This window comes from Somniosus microcephalus, unplaced genomic scaffold, assembly GCF_052327205.1.
Source record: "Somniosus microcephalus isolate GS21.2 unplaced genomic scaffold, FLI_Smic_1.0 unresolved_chr2, whole genome shotgun sequence".
NCBI classification, from domain to species: domain Eukaryota; kingdom Metazoa; phylum Chordata; class Chondrichthyes; order Squaliformes; family Somniosidae; genus Somniosus; species Somniosus microcephalus.
Window position 1 is genome coordinate 27,628,262 of NW_028225180.1, and position 19,621 is coordinate 27,647,882.

Sequence of the window (19,621 nt, forward strand, 5' to 3'; positions counted from 1 at the left end):
GTAGGGCTTCTATTGTGTGTTTTTCCCATTTAGTGTAGCTTTGGTGATTTAGCGGGCCCCATACTTCACTACCGTACAGTGCAATGGGCAGGATTATGCTGTCAAAAATTTTGAGCCAGATTTTGAGCCAGTGTCTCTGTGTCTCTCTCTGTCTCTTGCTCACTGTCTCTGTGTCTCTCTCTGTCTCTCGCTCAGTGTCTCTGTGTCCCTCTCTGTCTCGTGCTCACTGTCTCTGTGTCTCGCTCTGTCTCTCGCTCAGTGTCTCTGTGTCTCTCTCTGTCTCTCACTCAGTGTCTCTGTGTCCCTGTCTGTCTCTTGCTCACTGTCTCTGTGTCTCTCTCTGTCTCTCGCTCAGTGTCTCTGTGTCTCTCTTTGTCTGTCGCTCAGTGCCTCTGTGTCTCTGACTGTCTATCGCTCAGTGTCTCTGTGTCTCTCTGTCTCTCGCTCAGTGTCTCTGTGTCTCTCTCTGTCTCTCGCTCAGCGTCTCTGTGTCTCTCTCTGTCTCTCGCTCAGTGTCTCTGTGTCACTCTCTGTCTCTCGCTCAGTGTCTCTGTGTCTCTCTGTCTCTCGCTCAGTGTCTCTGTGTCTCTCTCTGTCTCTCGCTCAGTGTCTCTGTGTCTCTCTCTGTCTCTCACCCTGTGTCTCTGTGTCTCTCTCTGTCTCTCGCTCAGTGGCTCTGTCTCTCTCTGTCTCTCACTCAGTGTCCCTGTGTCTCTCTCTGTCTCTCACTCAGTGTCTCTGTGTCTCTCTCTGTCCCTCGCTCAGTGTCTCTGTCTCTCGCTCAGTGTCTCTGTGTCAAAATCTGTCTCTCGCTCAGTGTCTCTGTGTCTCTCTCTGTCTCTCGCTCAGTGTCTCTGTGTCTCTGTCTCTTGCTCAGTGTCTCTGTTTCTCTCTGTCTCTCGCTCAGTGTCTCTTTGTCTCTCTCTGTCTCTCGCTCACTGTCTCTGTGTCTCTCTCTGTCTCTCGCTCAGTGTCTCTGTGTCTCTGTCTCTCGCTCAGTGTCTCTGTGTCTCTCTCTGTCCCTCGCTCAGTGTCTCTGTCTCTCGCTCAGTGTCTCTGTGTCAAAATCTGTCTCTCGCTCAGTGTCTCTGTGTCTCTCTCTGTCTCTCGCTCAGTGTCTCTCTGTCTCTCTCTGTCTCTCACTCAGTGTCTCTGTGTCTCTCTCTGTCTCTCTCTGTCTCTCGCTCGGTTTTTCTGCCTCGGTTGCTCAGTGTCTCTGTGTCTCTCTCTGTCTCTCACTCAGTGTCTCTGTGTCTCTCTCTGTCTCTCACTCAGTGTCTCTGTGTCTCTGTCTGTCTCTCACTCAGTGTCTCTGTGTCACTCTCTCTCTCTCGCTCAGTGTCTGTTTCTCTCTCTGTATCTCGCTCAGTGTCTCTGTGTCTCTCTCTGTATCTCGCTCAGTGTCTCAGTGTCTCTCTCTGTCTCTCACTCAGTGTCTCTGTGTCTCTCTCTGTCTCTCGCTCGGTGTGTCTGTGTCTCTCTCTGTCTCTCGCTCAGCGTCTCTGTGTCTCTCTCTGTCTCTCACTAAGTGTCTCTGTGTCTCTCTGTCTCTCGCTCAGTGTCTCTGTGTCTCTCTCTGTCTCTCGCTCAGCGTCTCTGTGTCTCTCTCTGTCTCTCGCTCAGTGTCTCTGTGTCTCTCTCTGTCTCTCGCTCAGTGTCTCTGTGTCTCTCTGTCTCTCGCTCACTGTCTCTGTGTCTCTCTCTGTCTCTCGCTCAGTGTCTCTGTGTCTCTCTCTGTCTCTCACTCAGTGTCTCTGTGTCTCTCTCTGTCTCTCGCTCAGTGGCTCTGTCTCTCTCTGTCTCTCACTCAGTGTCCCTGTGTCTCTCTCTGTCTCTCACTCAGTGTCTCTGTGTCTCTCTCTGTCCCTCGCTCAGTGTCTCTGTCTCTCGCTCAGTGTCTCTGTGTCAAAATCTGTCTCTCGCTCAGTGTCTCTGTGTCTCTCTCTGTCTCTTGCTCAGTGTCTCTGTGTCTCACTCTGTCTCTCGCTCAGTGTCTCTGTGCCTCTCTCTGTCTCTCGCTCAGTGTCTCTGTGTCTCTCTCTGACTCTCGCTCACTGTCTCTGTGTCTCTCTCTGTGTCTCGCTCAGTGTCTCTGTGTCTCTCTCTGTCTCTTGCTCACTGTCTCTGTGTCTCTCTCTGTCTCTCGCTCAGTGTCTCTGTGTCCCTCTCTGTCTCGTGCTCACTGTCTCTGTGTCTCGCTCTGTCTCTCGCTCAGGGTCTCTGTGTCTCTCTCTGTCTCTCACTCAGTGTCTCTGTGTCCCTGTCTGTCTCTTGCTCACTGTCTCTGTGTCTCTCTCTGTCTCTTGCTCAGTGTCTCTGTGTCTCTCTTTGTCTGTCGCTCAGTGCCTCTGTGTCTCTGACTGTCTATCGCTCAGTGTCTCTGTGTCTCTCTGTCTCTCGCTCAGTGTCTCTGTGTCTCTCTCTGTCTCTCGCTCAGCGTCTCTGTGTCTCTCTCTGTCTCTCGCTCAGTGTCTCTGTGTCTCTCTGTCTCTCGCTCAGTGTCTCTGTGTCTCTCTCTGTCTCTCGCTCAGTGTCTCTGTGTCTCTCTCTGTCTCTCACTCAGTCTCTCTGTGTCTCTCTCTGTCTCTCGCTCAGTGGCTCTGTCTCTCTCTGTCTCTCACTCAGTGTCCCTGTGTCTCTCTCTGTCTCTCACTCAGTGTCTCTGTGTCTCTCTCTGTCCCTCGCTCAGTGTCTCTGTCTCTCGCTCAGTGTCTCTGTGTCAAAATCTGTCTCTCGCTCAGTGTCTCTGTGTCTCTCTTTGTCTCTCGCTCAGTGTCTCTGTGTCTCTGTCTCTTGCTCAGAGTCTCTGTTTCTCTCTGTCTCTCGCTCAGTGTCTCTTTGTCTCTCTCTGTCTCTCGCTCACTGTCTCTGTGTCTCTCTCTGTCTCTCGCTCAGTGTCTCTGTGTCTCTGTCTCTCGCTCAGTGTCTCTGTGTCTCTCTCTGTCCCTCGCTCAGTGTCTCTGTCTCTCGCTCAGTGTCTCTGTGTCAAAATCTGTCTCTCGCTCAGTGTCTCTGTGTCTCTCTCTGTCTCTCGCTCAGTGTCTCTCTGTCTCTCTCTGTCTCTCACTCAGTGTCTCTGTGTCTCTCTCTGTCTCTCTCTGTCTCTCGCTCGGTTTTTCTGCCTCGGTTGCTCAGTGTCTCTGTGTCTCTCTCTGTCTCTCACTCAGTGTCTCTGTGTCTCTCTCTGTCAGTTCAGTTCAGTTCAGTTCAAATGCTTTATTGGCATGAAAGTTTACAGAGAACCATATTGCCAAAGCTTACATAGCAAAAAGGTACAGTTTTCCAACATTCTGTAGGTGTCAATCGATTTGACATTTGTTGGGTATATACAATATTACTTTTAAACAATATTAATTTTAAACAGTCTTTCTACTTCATTTGGTACGTTCAATATTAATTTTAAACAGTCTTACTTTTAAACAGTCCTCAGGTTGTGACATGTTGTTACATATTTAGCCCCAAGGTATGGTCTGTCTCCTTCTCCTAGGACTAATCTCAATTTTGACAGATCATCCAATTCCTTGAAATCTGGGGTTGTTTGGCTTAGCTTGTTGAATAATATGTTTCTTGATGTGTTGAATTTTTCGCATTTTAGGAGGAAATGCATTTCTGTTTCAACCTCGCCAGCCAGACATTGATCGCATATTCTATTCTCTCTAGGCTGCCAGGATTTCTTGTATCTGCCTTTTTCAATTTCCAGTTGGTGGTCGCTTAGTCTGTACCTGGTGAGGGTCTGTCTCTGTTTTGTGTCTCTGATGGTCGTGAGGTAGTCTGCCAGTTTATATTCTCTTTTTAGGGCCCGGTAACATTCTAATCTGCTTTGGTTTTCGGTTATTTTGTTCCAATGTTCCAGGTAGGTTTCTTTGCATTGTTTAATGATTTGGTTCACTCGGATTGGTGTTTGGACGGCTGTGTTGGTCTGGGGCTGGTCAGGGTCCGGCTGAGTACTTAGTTTCAGTAGCAGCTGACTCAGGGGACTCTTTTCTGGGTTTAGCTCTTGGGTCTGAAAGGCTTTGAAATGAAGGGTGTCTGGGGAGCTAGATTTGAGGTGATTTAGGAAGTTTAGTGCTCGTTTTTGGATGTTTATTATCAGTGGGTATCTGCCTAGTTCGGCTCTGCATGCATTTGTTGGCGTTTTTCTTTGGGTGCGAAGGATGCTTCGGCAGAATTCTGCATGTAGGGCTTCTATTGTGTGTTTTTCCCATTTAGTGTAGCTTTGGTGATTTAGCGGGCCCCATACTTCACTACCGTACAGTGCAATGGGCAGGATTATGCTGTCAAAAATTTTGAGCCAGATTTTGATTGGGATTTGGATGTTGTAGAATTTTCTTTTTATTGCATATAGGGCTCTTCGGGCTTTTTCTTTTAGTGCATTCACTGCTATGCTGAAGCTCCCTGATGCTGTAATAGTTAGACCAAGGTAGGTGTAGCTCATAGTGTGTCCTATAGTGGTATCACTGAGGGTAAACTGGTATTTGTTTTCCTGACATCTGGGTCTTTTCTGAAAAATCATGATGTTGGTTTTCTTTAGATTTACTGTTAGAGCCCAATTTTGGCAGTATTTGTCGAGTAGATCTAGTTGTTGCTGTAATCCCTGTTCTGTGGGAGACAGCAGAACCAGGTCGTCCGCATAGAACACTGTCTCTCACTCAGTGTCTCTGTGTCTCTGTCTGTCTCTCACTCAGTGTCTCTGTGCCTCTCTGTCTCTCACTCAGTGTCTCTATGTCTCTGTCTGTCTCTCGCTCATTTTCTCTGCGTCGCTCTGTTTATCGCTCTGTGTCTCTGTGTCTCCCTCTCTCTCTCGCTCAGTTTCTGTTTCTCTCTGTCTCTCGCTCATTGTCTCTGTGTCTCTCTGTCTCTCGCTCAGTGTCTCTGTGTCTCTCTCTGTCTCTCACTCAGTGTCTCTGTGTCTCTCTCTGTCTCTCTCTGTCTCTCGCTCGGTTTTTCTGCCTCGGTTGCTCAGTGTCTCTGTGTCTCTCTCTGTCTCTCACTCAGTGTCTCTGTGTCTCACTCTGTCTCTCGCTCAGTGTCTCTGTGTCTCTCTCTGTCTCTCGCTCACTGTCTCTGTGTCTCTCTCTGTCTCTCACTCAGTGTCTCTATGTCTCTGTCTGTCTCTCGCTCATTTTCTCTGCGTCGCTCTGTTTATCGCTCAGTGTCACTGTGTCTCCCTCTCACTCTCGCTCAGTTTCTGTTTCTCTCTGTCTCTCGCTCATTGTCTCTGTGTCTCTCTGTCTCTCGCTCAGTGTCTCTGTGTCTCTCTCTGTCTCTCACTCAGTGTCTCTGTGTCTCTCTCTGTCTCTCACTCAGTGTCTCTGTGTCTCTCTGTCTCTCTCACTCAGTGTCTCTGTGTCTCTCTCTGTCTCTCGCTCAGCGTCTCTGTGTCCCTGTCTGTCTCTTGCTCACTGTCTCTGTCTCTCTCTCTGTCTCTCGCTCAGTGTCTCTGTGTCTCTCTTTGTCTCTCGCTCAGTGTCTCTGTGTCCCTCTCTGTCTCTTGCTCACTGTCTCTGTGTCTCTCTCTGTCTCTCGCTCAGTGTCCCTGTGTCTCTCTCTGTCTCTCGCTCAGTGTCTCTGTGTCTCTCCAATTCCAATTCCAATTAAAATGCTTTATTGGCATGAAAGTTTACAGAGAACCATATTGCCAAAGCTTACATAGCAAAAAGGTACAGTTTTCCAACATTCTGTAGGTGTCAATCGATTTGACATTTGTTGGGTACATACAATATTACTTTTAAACAATATTAATTTTAAACAGTCTTTGTACTTCATTTGGTACGTTCAATATTAATTTTAAACAGTCTTAATTTTAAACAGTCCTCAGGTTGTGACATGTTGTTACATATTTGGCCCCAAGGTATGGTCTGTCTCCTTCTCCTAGGACTAATCTCAATTTTGACAGATCATCCAATTCCTTGAAATCTGGGGTTGTTTGGCTTAGCTTGTTGAATAATATGTTTCTTGATGTGTTGAATTTTTCGCATTTTAGGAGGAAATGCATTTCTGTTTCAACCTCGCCAGCCAGACATTGATCGCATATTCTATTCTCTCTAGGCTGCCAGGATTTCTTGTATCTGCCTTTTTCAATTTCCAGTTTGTGGTCGCTTAGTCTGTACCTGGTGAGGGTCTGTCTCTGTTTTGTGTCTCTGATGGTCGTGAGGTAGTCTGCCAGTTTATATTCTCTTTTTAGGGCCCGGTAACATTCTAATCTGCTTTGGCTTTCGGTTATTTTGTTCCAATGTTCCAGGTAGGTTTCTTTGCATTTTTTAATGATTTGGTTCACTCGGATTGGTGTTTGGACGGCTGTGTTGGTCTGGGGCTGGTCAGGGTCCGGCTGAGTACTTAGTTTCCGTAGCAGCTGACTCAGGGGACTCTTTTCTGGGTTTAGCTCTTGGGTCTGAAAGGCTTTGAAATGAAGGGTGTCTGGGGAGCTAGATTTGAGGTGATTTAGGAAGTTTAGTGCTCGTTTTTGGATGTTTATTATCAGTGGGTATCTGCCTAGTTCGGCTCTGCATGCATTTGTTGGCGTTTTCCTTTGGGTGCGAAGGATGCTTCGGCAGAATTCTGCATGTAGGGCTTCTATTGTGTGTTTTTCCCATTTAGTGTAGCTTTGGTGATTTAGCGGGCCCCATACTTCACTACCGTACAGTGCAATGGGCAGGATTATGCTGTCAAATATTTTGAGCCAGATTTTGATTGGGATTTGGATGTTGTAGAATTTTCTTTTTATTGCATATAGGGCTCTTCGGGCTTTTTCTTTTAGTGCATTCACTGCTATGCTGAAGCTCCCTGATGCTGTAATAGTTAGACCAAGGTAGGTGTAGCTCATAGTGTGTCCTATAGTGATATCACTGAGGGTAAACTGGTATTTGTTTTCCTGACATCTGGGCCTTTTTTGAAAAATCATGATGTTGGTTTTCTTTAGATTTACTGTTAGAGCCCAATTTTGGCAGTATTTGTCGAGTAGGTCTAGTTGTTGCTGTAATCCCTGTTCTGTGGGAGACAGCAGAACCAGGTCGTCCGCATAGAACAGAGACTTCACTTCTCCATCCAGGAGACGGAGACCTGGTGACTCGCTTTGCTCCAGCATGTCTGCTAATTCATTTATGTATATGTTGAACAGGGTCGGGCTCAAATTGCAGCCCTGCCGGACGCCTCTTCTCTGGGTGAAGAAATCGGTGCGTTTGTCTCCAATTTTGACCCCGCATTTGTTTTTCAGATACATTGATTTAATAAGGTCATAGGCTTTGCCCCCTATTCCACATTGAAGAAGTTTATAATAGAGCCCTTCGTGCCATATAGAGTCAAAGGCTTTCTTGAAGTCGATGAAACAGGCGAATATTTTCCCATTTTTTGTTTGGTGTATATGTTTTTCAATGAGGGTGTGAAGGGTATAGATATGGTCGGCGGTGCGGTGTTTTGGAAGAAAGCCTATTTGGTTTTTTCTGAGGATATTATGTTTGTTAAGAAAATCAAGTAATCTACTATTTAGAATACTGCAGAATAACTTCCCTAGACAACTGTTGACACAGATGCCGCGGTAGTTATTTGGGTCTGATTTGTTTCCGCTTTTATGTATGGGGGAGATTAGTCCTTGGCACCAGATATCGGGAAAACAGCCTGAACGTAATATGATGTTGAATAATTTGAGTACCGCACCCTGCATCTCCATATTGCTGAACTTGAGCATTTCATTTTTGATGTTGTCTGGGCCACAGGCTTTCTTTAGGTGGAGAGATTTTGTTTTTGTGGCCATTTCTTTCCATGTGATTGGGGAGTCTAGAGGGTTTTGGTTGTCTTTGATTGTTGCTTCTAATGTGTGGAGTTTTTCTGTGACCTGATGTTGACTTGGGTTTGTTTCGTTTATTGGGATGTCTTTGTAGAGGTTTTCAAAATGTGTTCTCCAGATGTCGCCATCTTGGATTGGTAATGCTTGCAATTGTGTTGTACTCAGGTTATTCCACATTTCCCAGAATTGTTTTGGGTTGGTGGAGTTTTCAATTTCTTCTAGTATTTTGTGGGTATAGTTTTGTGTTTTGTTCCTAATGGTGTGTTTATATCTTTTGAGGGTTTCATTGTATCTAGTACGTAGGTCCGGATTGTTTGGTTGGCGATGCTTTTGGTTTGATATTTTTCTCAGGTCTTTTCTGGCATTTTTGCATTCGTGGTCAAACCATTTCTTATTTTTATTTTGTCTTTTGTGACTCTTCCTCTTCTGTTTCACGAGGTCGGCTTTTACAGCTGCCTCATGAAAGATCATATTTATATCCTCTATGGCCATGTTTACCCCATCTCTGGTGATCTCATATAGATTTTCTTTAAATTTTGAAATTTTACTTGTGAGATCAGGTGAATTTAGTGCTGTGATGAATTTATCTCCACTGTCTGGGGCCCATCTGTATGTCTGGTTTATTTTATGTAGCTTACTGGGTTCCTTTTTTGTGTCTGTAGTTTGGGCAGAAAGTTTAAGGTACACATTTATTTGGTTATGGTCTGAGAGGGGGGATTGCTGCCTGACAGTGAATGCGTTGATATCGCAGGGGTCCAGGTCAGTGATTGTATAATCCACCACACTAGACCCAAGAGTTGAGGAATATGTGAGTCTCCCTAAGGAGTCCCCTCTGAACCTACCGTTAACTATGTACAGGCCTAAGGCTCGGCAGAGTTGCACTACCTCCCTACCGCTTTTATTTATTTCACAATCGAGGTTGTTTCGGTTTGCGATGGCTGGTGTGACATATAGAGGGGTCTGGCCAAACTCTCTCTCTGCCTCTTGCTCAGTGTCTCTGTGTCTCACTCTGTCTCTCGCTCAGTGTCTCTGTGTCTCTCTCTGTCTCTCGCTCAGTGTCTCTGTGTCTCTCTCTGACTCTCGCTCACTGTCTCTGTGTCTCTCTCTGTGTCTCGCTCAGTGTCTCTGTGTCTCTCTCTGTCTCTCGCTCACTGTCTCTGTGTCTATCTCTGTCTCTCGCTCAGTGTCTCTGTGTCCCTGTCTGTCTCTTGCTCACTGTCTCTGTGTCTCTCTCTGTCTCTCGCTCAGTGTCTCTGTGTCTCTCTTTGTCTGTCGCTCAGTGCCTCTGTGTCTCTGACTGTCTATCGCTCAGTGTCTCTGTGTCTCTCTGTCTCTCGCTCTGTGTCTCTGTGTCTCTCTCTGTCTCTCACTCAGTGTCTCTGTGTCTCTCTCTGTCCCTCGCTCAGTGTCTCTGTCTCTCGCTCAGTGTCTCTGTGTCAAAATCTGTCTCTCGCTCAGTGTCTCTGTGTCTCTCTCTGTCTCTCGCTCAGTGTCTCTGTGTCTCTGTCTCTTGCTCAGTGTCTCTGTTTCTCTCTGTCTCTCGCTCAGTGTCTCTTTGTCTCTCTCTGTCTCTCGCTCACTGTCTCTGTGTCTCTCTCTGTCTCTCGCTCAGTGTCTCTGTGTCTCTGTCTCTCGCTCAGTGTCTCTGTGTCTCTCTCTGTCCCTCGCTCAGTGTCTCTGTCTCTCGCTCAGTGTCTCTGTGTCAAAATCTGTCTCTCGCTCAGTGTCTCTGTGTCTCTCTCTGTCTCTCGCTCAGTGTCTCTCTGTCTCTCTCTGTCTCTCACTCAGTGTCTCTGTGTCTCTCTCTGTCTCTCTCTGTCTCTCGCTCGGTTTTTCTGCCTCGGTTGCTCAGTGTCTCTGTGTCTCTCTCTGTCTCTCACTCAGTGTCTCTGTGTCTCTCTCTGTCTCTCACTCAGTGTCTCTGTGTCTCTGTCTGTCTCTCACTCAGTGTCTCTGTGTCGCTCTCTCTCTCTCGCTCAGTGTCTGTTTCTCTCTCTGTATCTCGCTCAGTGTCTCTGTGTCTCTCTCTGTATCTCGCTCAGTGTCTCAGTGTCTCTCTCTGTCTCTCACTCAGTGTCTCTGTGTCTCTCTCTGTCTCTCGCTCAGTGTCTCTGTGTCTCTCTCTGTCTCTCGCTCAGCATCTCTGTGTCTCTCTCTGTCTCTCACTAAGTGTCTCTGTGTCTCTCTGTCTCTCGCTCAGTGTCTCTGTGTCTCTCTCTGTCTCTCGCTCAGCGTCTCTGTGTCTCTCTCTGTCTCTCGCTCAGTGTCTCTGTGTCTCTCTCTGTCTCTCGCTCAGTGTCTCTGTGTCTCTCTGTCTCTCGCTCAGTGTCTCTGTGTCTCTCTCTGTCTCTCGCTCAGTGTCTCTGTGTCTCTCTCTGTCTCTCACTCAGTGTCTCTGTGTCTCTCTCTGTCTCTCGCTCAGTGGCTCTGTCTCTCTCTGTCTCTCACTCTGTGTCCCTGTGTCTCTCTCTGTCTCTCACTCAGTGTCTCTGTGTCTCTCTCTGTCCCTCGCTCAGTGTCTCTTGTCTCTCGCTCAGTGTCTCTGTGTCAAAATCTGTCTCTCGCTCAGTGTCTCTGTGTCTCTCTCTGTCTCTCGCTCAGTGTCTCTGTGTCTCTGTCTCTTGCTCAGTGTCTCTGTTTCTCTCTGTCTCTCACTCAGTGTCTCTTTGTCTCTCTCTGTCTCTCGCTCACTGTCTCTGTGTCTCTCTCTGTCTCTCGCTCAGTGTCTCTGTGTCTCTGTCTCTCGCTCAGTGTCTCTGTGTCTCTCTCTGTCCCTCGCTCAGTGTCTCTGTCTCTCGCTCAGTGTCTCTGTGTCAAAATCTGTCTCTCGCTCAGTGTCTCTGTGTCTCTCTCTGTCTCTCGCTCAGTGTCTCTCTGTCTCTCTCTGTCTCTCACTCAGTGTCTCTGTGTCTCTCTCTGTCTCTCTCTGTCTCTCGCTCGGTTTTTCTGCCTCGGTTGCTCAGTGTCTCTGTGTCTCTCTCTGTCTCTCACTCAGTGTCTCTGTGTCTCTCTCTGTCTCTCACTCAGTGTCTCTGTGTCTCTGTCTGTCTCTCACTCAGTGTCTCTGTGTGTCTCTCTGTCTCTCACTCAGTGTCTCTATGTCTCTGTCTGTCTCTCGCTCATTTTCTCTGCGTCGCTCTGTTTATCGCTCAGTGTCTCTGTGTCTCCCTCTCTCTCTCGCTCAGTTTCTGTTTCTCTCTGTCTCTCGCTCATTGTCTCTGTGTCTCTCTGTCTCTCGCTCAGTGTCTCTGTGTCTCTCTCTGTCTCTCACTCAGTGTCTCTGTGTCTCTCTCTGTCTCTCTCTGTCTCTCGCTCGGTTTTTCTGCCTCGGTTGCTCAGTGTCTCTGTGTCTCTCTCTGTCTCTCACTCAGTGTCTCTGTGTCTCTCTCTGTCTCTCGCTCAGTGTCTCTGTGTCTCTCTCTGTCTCTCGCTCACTGTCTCTGTGTCTCTCTCTGTCTCTCACTCAGTGTCTCTATGTCTCTGTCTGTCTCTCGCTCATTTTCTCTGCGTCGCTCTGTTTATCGCTCAGTGTCTCTGTGTCTCCCTCTCACTCTCGCTCAGTTTCTGTTTCTCTCTGTCTCTCGCTCATTGTCTCTGTGTCTCTCTGTCTCTCGCTCAGTGTCTCTGTGTCTCTCTCTGTCTCTCACTCAGTGTCTCTGTGTCTCTCTCTGTCTCTCACTCAGTGTCTCTGTGTCTCTCTGTCTCTCTCACTCAGTGTCTCTGTGTCTCTCTCTGTCTCTCGCTCAGCGTCTCTGTGTCCCTGTCTGTCTCTTGCTCACTGTCTCTGTGTCTCTCTCTGTCTCTCGCTCAGTGTCTCTGTGTCTCTCTTTGTCTCTCGCTCAGTGTCTCTGTGTCCCTCTCTGTCTCTTGCTCACTGTCTCTGTGTCTCTCTCTGTCTCTCGCTCAGTGTCCCTGTGTCTCTCTCTGTCTCTCGCTCAGTGTCTCTGTGTCTCTCTCTGTCTCTTGCTCAGTGTCTCTGTGTCTCACTCTGTCTCTCGCTCAGTGTCTCTGTGTCTCTCTCTGTCTCTCGCTCAGTGTCTCTGTGTCTCTCTCTGACTCTCGCTCACTGTCTCTGTGTCTCTCTCTGTGTCTCGCTCAGTGTCTCTGTGTCTCTCTCTGTCTCTCGCTCACTGTCTCTGTGTCTCTCTCTGTCTCTCGCTCAGTGTCTCTGTGTCCCTTTCTGTCTCGTGCTTACTGTCTCTGTGTCTCGCTCTGTCTCTCGCTCAGTGTCTCTGTGTCTCTCTCTGTCTCTCACTCAGTGTCTCTGTGTCCCTGTCTGTCTCTTGCTCACTGTCTCTGTGTCTCTCTCTGTCTCTCGCTCAGTGTCTCTGTGTCTCTCTTTGTCTGTCGCTCAGTGCCTCTGTGTCTCTGACTGTCTATCGCTCAGTGTCTCTGTGTCTCTCTGTCTCTCGCTCTGTGTCTCTGTGTCTCTCTCTGTCTCTCGCTCAGTGTCTCTGTGTCTCTCTCTGTCTCTCGCTCTGTGTCTCTCTCTGACTCTCGCTCAGTGTCTCTGTGTCTCTCACTGTCTCTCGCTCAGTGTCTCTGCGTCTCTCTCTGGCTCTCGCTCAGTGTCTCTGTGTCCCTCTCTGTCTCTTGCTCAGTGTCTCTATGTCTCTCTCTGTCTCTCGCTCAGTTTCTCTGTGTCTCTCTCTGTCTCTCACCGAATGTCTCTGTGTCTCTCTCTGTCTCTCGCTCAGTGTCTCTGTGTCTCTCTCTGTCTCTCGCTCAGTGTCTCTGTGCCCCTCTCTGTCTCTCGCTCACTGTCTCTGTGTCTTTCTCTGTCTCTCGCTAAGTGTCTCTGTGTCTCTCTCTCTGTCTCTCGCTCAGTGTCTCTGTGTCTCTCTCTGTCTCTCGCTCAGTGTCTCTGTGTCTCTCTCTGTCTCTCGCTCAGTGTCTCTGTGTCTCTCTCTGTCTCTCGCTCAGTGTCTCTGTGTCTCTCTCTGTCTCTCGCTCAGTGTCTCTGTGTCTCTCTCTGTCTCTCGCTCAGTGGCCTAGAAATTCAGTATAGCCACGTTTGGGGCGCTAAAGTCGGGCGGCCGCTAAAGTTTGCGCCCGGCGCAAAGTCGCGCCACCTTCGCTGATATTCAGTCGCATCGCCCCAAGAGGTTGCTGCTGCGCTAAAACAGGCGATGCACGACTATCTTTAGGCGCTAAGCCGGCGGTGCTGAGCGATACCCCCGAGGCCGGGTGCAGCGCAGGTGCGGCAAGTTGTTGATTGACGGCAGACACTCTGGCGCCGGTCAACTCTTAAAGGGGGCGGGTGGATTTGTTTGCCTGCCACGCCCTGCACACTGCAGCCCTCAACCTAGGCCTGACCACTTCTGCTTCATCTGCACAACGCCCAGGGCTATGGAGAAGGCCAGGGAGTGAGCGCAGCGCTTCAGCGACGGTGACCTGAGGGTGTTGGTTGGCGGAGAGGAGCGCAGGCGCCATGTTCTATTCCCAGAAGGTGGCAGGAGGCCGCTGCCCAGCGCCTACCTGAAAGCCTGGAGGGAGGTCTCAAACAGGGTGTCTACCAACAGCGTGGTTGCCAGGACTCCTGTGCAATGCCGGAAAAAGTTCAACGACCTCACTCGGGTTGTCAGGGTGAGTACCCTTTCCAGTGTCCTCCTCATACCTGCATGTGCACCTCACATTATGGGCAAAGGGACCTGAAAGCCCTAATGGCGAGCCCTCATCCAGCAGCTATGGGACTGTCATGAAAATCACTTGCACATTCAGCACTTTACACACTGTACAAGCTATTCGACCATGGGAGGCAGTGCAGACAAGATCAGGGCTTCACACTGTCAGGGCTATTCCACCATGGGAGGCAGTGCAGACAAGATGAGGGCTTCATACTCTCAGGGCTATTCCACCATGGGAGGCAGTGCAGGCGAGGTCAAGGCTTGACTCTTGTCAGGTCTATTCCACCATGGGAGGCAGTGCAGGCAAGATCAGAGCTTGACACTGTCAGGGCTATTCCACCATGGGAGGCAGTGCAGGCGAGGTCAAGGCTTGACTCTGTCAGGGCTATTCCACCATGGGAGGCAGTGCAGGCAAGATCAGGTCTTGACACTGTCAGGGCTATTCCACCATGGGAGGCAGTGCAGGCGAGGTCAAGGCTTGACTCTGTCAGGGCTATTCCACCATGGGAGGCAGTGCAGGCAAGATCAGGGCTTGACACTGTCAGGACTATTCCACCATGGGAGGCAGTGCAGGCGAGGTCAAGGCTTGACTCTGTCAGGGCTATTCCACCATGGGAGGCAGTGCAGGCAAGATCAGGGCTTGATACTGTACTTAGAGGCCGACCTTTCTCTTGCAGGCCAAGGTGGCGCACAACCGGCGGAAACGAAGTGAGACCGGGGGAGGCCGTCCTGACGTCAAAGAGCTCTCCGACCTCGACCAGCGTGTGGAGCGCATTATGGCAGGCCGGCTGATTGGCCCCGTCGCCAGTGGAGATGCCGACCCTGTTCTGGGCACCAATGGTAAGGGCATCACCTTCTTGACCTCTCTCGTTCCACTTGCGCCTCAGATCAGCATCCTTTGCCACTGTCCGACCAATGCAGTGCATGGCAGCACTCATGCCTCCCTCGCTGCCGCCCTGTCCTCACTCTAAAGCTACTCTTGTGCCTTCCTGCTTTCAGATGGTGAATCGCCAGGTGAGGAGGCGGGCCCTCAAGCTGCCACTGTCAGCGCTTCCGAATTCGAGGAGGAGGAAGAGGAAGCCGGCCCATCAGTGCCACCCTCAGCCGCGCCAGCCCATGGCGATGAAGGGGACACGTCTTCCCTGGAGGGGAGCCGGGGGGAAGGGTCGGAGGAGAGTGAAGCTCCGGGGCCCAATGGGCTGCAGCAACGCGGGAGGGGTGGGGAAGCTCGGCGGACTTCTCCCCAGAGGGTGAGTGCGGCCTCCAGTCCTGCGACGGTGAGCGCAGAGGAGGTGCGGCTCCTGGAGGAAGTGGCCGTCCAGGCTGAGCGCAGGCACAATGAGCTCATGGCTGCAGTGGCAAGGATGCCTGACTCCATTGAGTCTTTGTCAAGGAGTGTGCAGCAATTTGGAGCAGCACAGGCCAGGAGTCTGGATCAATTCAGTGCAGCACAGGCCAGGAGTCTGCAGGACTTCGCGGCAGCACAGGCGGCTTCGAGCCAAGTGCTCAGTCGTGCCGTCCATTCACTGGCTGTTGTCATGCGGACCCAGACCAGGGCCACACGGGCACTAACTGCTGCCACCCTCGCTGGATCAGCCAGGCATCGCCAGGGCACTCCCCGCGCAGCAGCAGCCCAGCAGTCTGTTCTTCAGCTGTTTGCTGCGCATGCTGCAGTGCTGGCCCGTGCGAGTGCCAATGTATCAGGCGACCAGGGAGCGCCTGCGATCTGTCAGGTTGGCACCATTCCTGCAGCCGACACTGCCACTCCGCCATTGCAGCTGCCGCGAGCCGCTGGACAGACTGCTGCCGCGCAAGCAGAGTTGGAGCAGTCAGCAGCCGGCCCCTCCAGGGCCAGAGCTGGTCCAGGCCGACCCCCAAGGGCATCTGCCGTCTCGCCATCTGACCCTCAGCAGCCTTCCCCCAGCCTTGCTGCAGCCACTGGGCTCCCATTGAGGAGGAGCTGCAGGGCGGGCAGGGGCCAGGCAAGGATGTGAAAGGCATCGCCCTCGCAGGGCAAAAAGTAGAAGGTCTGCACAAATGCTTTGTGGTTGTTGAAAGGCCGAGACTGGTGCCTTTCTTTGTTTTTGTAAGGCTGAGACTGGTGTCTTTCTTTGTTTTTGTAAGGCCGAGACTGGTGTCTTTCTTTGTTTTTGTAAGGCCGTGACTGTTAATTTTGTGTTTTTGGAGGGGGCTTCTCCAAATGAGGTTGTAATGTGGGAAGGGCAGAGGTTTGCAATAAATTAATGTTCTTAAATTGCACTGTGCATGTTTTTTTTGGCAAGTCCTGGTTGCCCTGCACGGCTGAGGGCTTCTGGAGCGGCTACATTCATCTGCTGACATTGGCACAAACCATTCCCTGAGAGGGGGCCTAGAACCGACATTCAATAAGCCGGCGACGGGCGGCCCTTGCATTTTGTGCCTCCCTCCTGTGCTGGTCCTCCTCCTCCTCCTCCTCCTCCTCCTCCTCCTCCTCCTCAGGTGGTCCTCCAATCTCTGGTGGCAGTGGCTGAGTCCTGTGGCTAGCCAGGTTGTGCAGCATGCAGCACACGACCACGAAATGGGAGACTCGTTCCGGCGAATATTGTAGGGCTCCACCGGAATGATCCAGACAGCGGAACCGTTGCTTCAGGACGCCGATTGTTTGCTCAATGATGTTCCTGGTCGCTTGATGGCTCTCGTTGTATCCCTCTTCAGCAGGGGTGCTGGGCGCACGGAGCGGGGTCATCAGCCAGGTACACAAAGGATAGCCTTTGTCCCTGATAAGCCATCATCGTGGGTGAGGCTGGGCCTGGAACATGTCTGCCACAGAAGTCTGGCGCAGGATGAAGGCATCGTGGCTGCTGCCTGGAAAGCGGGCATTGACAGCTAGGATGAGCTGCCTGTGGTCACACACCAGCTGGACGTTGAGCGAATGGTAGCCCTTCCGGTTGCGGTAATCCTCGGAATTCTCCAGAGTTGCCCGCAAAGCCACATGCGTGCAGTCAATGGCGCCCTGCACCATGGGGAAGCCCGCGAATGCTGCAAAGCCCATTGCACACTGTTGCTGCTTGGCAAGGGCCATGGAGAAGGAGATGAACTGACGTCTCCTTTTGAAAAGGGCATTGGTCACCTGGCGGATGCAACAATGCACGGCGAACTGGGAGATGTTGGAAATGTCCCCAGTAGCGGATAGGAAGGAGCCGGTGGCATAGAAGTTGAGAGCCACCGTCACCTTCACTGCCACCGACAGAGACGTCCTGCTCCTCAGATGTGGCTGCAGATCACCGCCAAGCAGGTGGCAGATCTCTGTGACCACCTCCCTTCGGAATTGCAGCCTCCGAACACACTGCTCGTCAGACATGTTGAGATAGGAGAACTGCTGGCGGTATACCCTGGGTGGGTAAGGCCTCCGTTCCCGACGCCTGTTGCCCCCTCTCCATCTAGCCAGGACTGCCACTCTCTCACGGCGTCTGTGAGCCCTTTGGATGCAATGGAGAAGGCCAGCGTTTGCACCCATTGCAGCCCCCATAATATGTTAGCAAACAATGATATGTCAATGAAGGCAAAGACAAGTGGAAAGCTGTGGCCTGAAGCCACAAGTACCTGTCCGAGTGTTGAGCCAAAGCAGAAACGTCTCTACCTTGGTCTCTCTGCAAAGATCCGTCTCTCAAGAAGGAGTGCTGCGAAATGGCAGCCTTTTATAGTGCAGGAGGAGTGTAGGAGGCGCACAAGAGGGTGTCGTGACTGAATTTCCGGTTTGGGGCGCACAAAGGGCGTTGCACGAGGAAATGACGTCAGGATCTGCGCGCGCGCGCAGCTGAGTGCGCGCAAAGACTTTGCGCCACCGCTAAATCGTGAGTGAAGTTGGGGAGAGGCGCAGATCGCGCTGTGCCCGGCCGCTAGCCGCCTAGCGCCCGATATCTACTCCTCCTAAGGCGCTACCGGCTGGCGCAACCAACTGAATTTCTAGGCCAGTGTCACTTTATCTCTCTCTGTGTCTCGCTCAGTGTCTCTGTGTCTCTCTCTGTGTCTCGCTCAGTGTCTCTGTGTCTCACTCTGTCTCTCGCTCAGTGTCTCTGTGTCTCTGTCTGTCTCTCGCTCAGTGTCTCTGTGTCTCTCTCTGTCTCTCGCTCAGTGTCTCTGTGTCTCACTCTGTCTCTCGCTCAGTGTCTCTGTGTCTCTGTCTGTCTCTCGCTCAGTGTCTCTGTGTCTCTCTCTGTCTCTCGCTCAGTGTCTCTGTGTCTCTCTCTGTCTCTCGCTCAGTGTCTCTGTGTCTCTCTCTGTCTCTCGCTCAGTGTCTCTGTGTCTCACTCTGTCTCTCACTCAGTGTCTCTGTGTCTCTGTCTGTCTCTCGCTCTGTGTCTCTGTGTCTCTCTCTCTGTCTCTCGCTCAGTGTCTCTGTGTCTCTCTCTGTCTCTCGCTCAGTGTCTCTGTGTGTCTCTCTCTGTCTCTCGCTCAGTGTCTCTGTGTCTCTCTCTGTCTCTCGTTCAGTGTCTCTCTGTCTCTCTCTGGCTCTCGCTCAGTGTCTCTGTGTCTCTCTCTGTCTCTCACTCAGTGTCTCTGTGTCTCTCTCTGTCTCTCACTCAGTGTCTCTGTGTCTCTCTCTGTCTCTCGCTCAGTGTCTCTGTGTCCATCTCTGTCTCTCGCTCAGTGACTCTGTCTTTCTCAATTCAATTTTTTTTTTTTTTTTTCAATTCGCATGCTTTATTGGCATAAATGTTTACAGGGAACCATGTTGCCAAAGCTTACATAACAAAAAGTACAGGTTTCCAACATTCTGTAGGTGTCAAACGTTTTTGACCCTCGTTCGGTACAGACAGTATTAATTTAAAACAGTCGTTGGGTACATTCGGTATTGATTTAAACATTCCCTCTCTGTCTCTCACTCAACGTCCCTGTGTCTCTCACTCAGTGTCTCTGTGTCTCTCTCTGTCTCGCGGTCAGTGTCTCTGTGTCTCTCTCTGTCTCTTGCTCAGTGTCTCTGTGTCTCTCTCTGTCTCGCGGTCAGTGTCTCTGTGTCTCTGTCTGTCTGTCTCTCAGTGTCTCTGTGTCTCTCGCTGGCTCTCGCTCAGTGTCTCTGTGTCTCTCTCTGTCTCTCGCTCATTGTCTCTGTGTCTCTCTCAGTCTCACACTCAGTGTCTCTGTGTCTCTGTCCCTTGCTCAGTGTCTCTGTGTCTCTCTCTGTCTCTCGCTCAGTGTCTCTGTGTCTCTCTCTGTCTCTCACTCAGTGCCTCTGTGTCTCTCTGTCTCTCGCTCAGTGTCTCTGTGTCTCTCTCTGTCTCTCGCTCAGTGTCTCTGTGTCCCACTCTGTCTCTCGCTCAGTGTCTCTGTGTCTCTCTCTGTCTCTCGCTCAGTGTCTCGGTGTCTCTCTCTGTCTCTCGCTCAGTGTCTCTGTGCCTCTCTCTGTCTCTCGCTCAGTGTCCCTGTGTCTCTCTCTGTCTCTCGCTCAGTGTCTCTGTGTCTCTCTCTGTCTTTCACTCAGTGTCTCGGTGTCTCTCTCGCTCAGTGTCTCTGTGTCACTCTCTCTCTGACTCTTGCTCACTGTCTCAGTGTCTCTCGCTCTGTCTCTCGCTGAGTGTCTCTGTGTCTCTGTCTCTCGCTCAGTGTCTCTGTGTCTCTGTGTTTCTCTCTCAGTGCCTCTGTGTCTCTCTCTGTGTCTCGCTCAGAGTTCTGTGTCTCATCAGAACATAAGAACATAAGAAATAGGAGCAGGAGTAGGCCAATCGGCCCCTCGAGCCTGCTCCACCATTCAATAAGATCATGGCTGATCTGATCCTAACCTCAAATCTTCTATCACTCTCCATCCACCCGAACACATGTGATCTCCCGGGAGAGGCGAAAAACCAGATAAAGACCCAATGGCCAATTTGGGAGAAAAAAATCTGGGAAATTCCTCTCCGACCCATCTAGGCGATCAAAATTCTTCCAGGAGATCACTCTGTCCCTATATTTTCTACAGTACTGACCTTCTGTAAAGGCGATCTCCACCCCAGCCAGGATCAGGAATAAAACCATCTCCTGAAATCTAACACAGAATTAAAACACAGTAGGAGCAGAACCAGGCTACACGGCCCCTGGGCCCACTCCACTACACACAGGGCCATGACCATTCCGAACCTATACTCATGTCCAATTTCCTGCCCGTTCCCCGTAACCCTTAATGCCCTTTACTTCTAGGAAACTATCTATTTCTGTTTTAAATTTATTTAATGATGTAGCTTCCACAGATTTC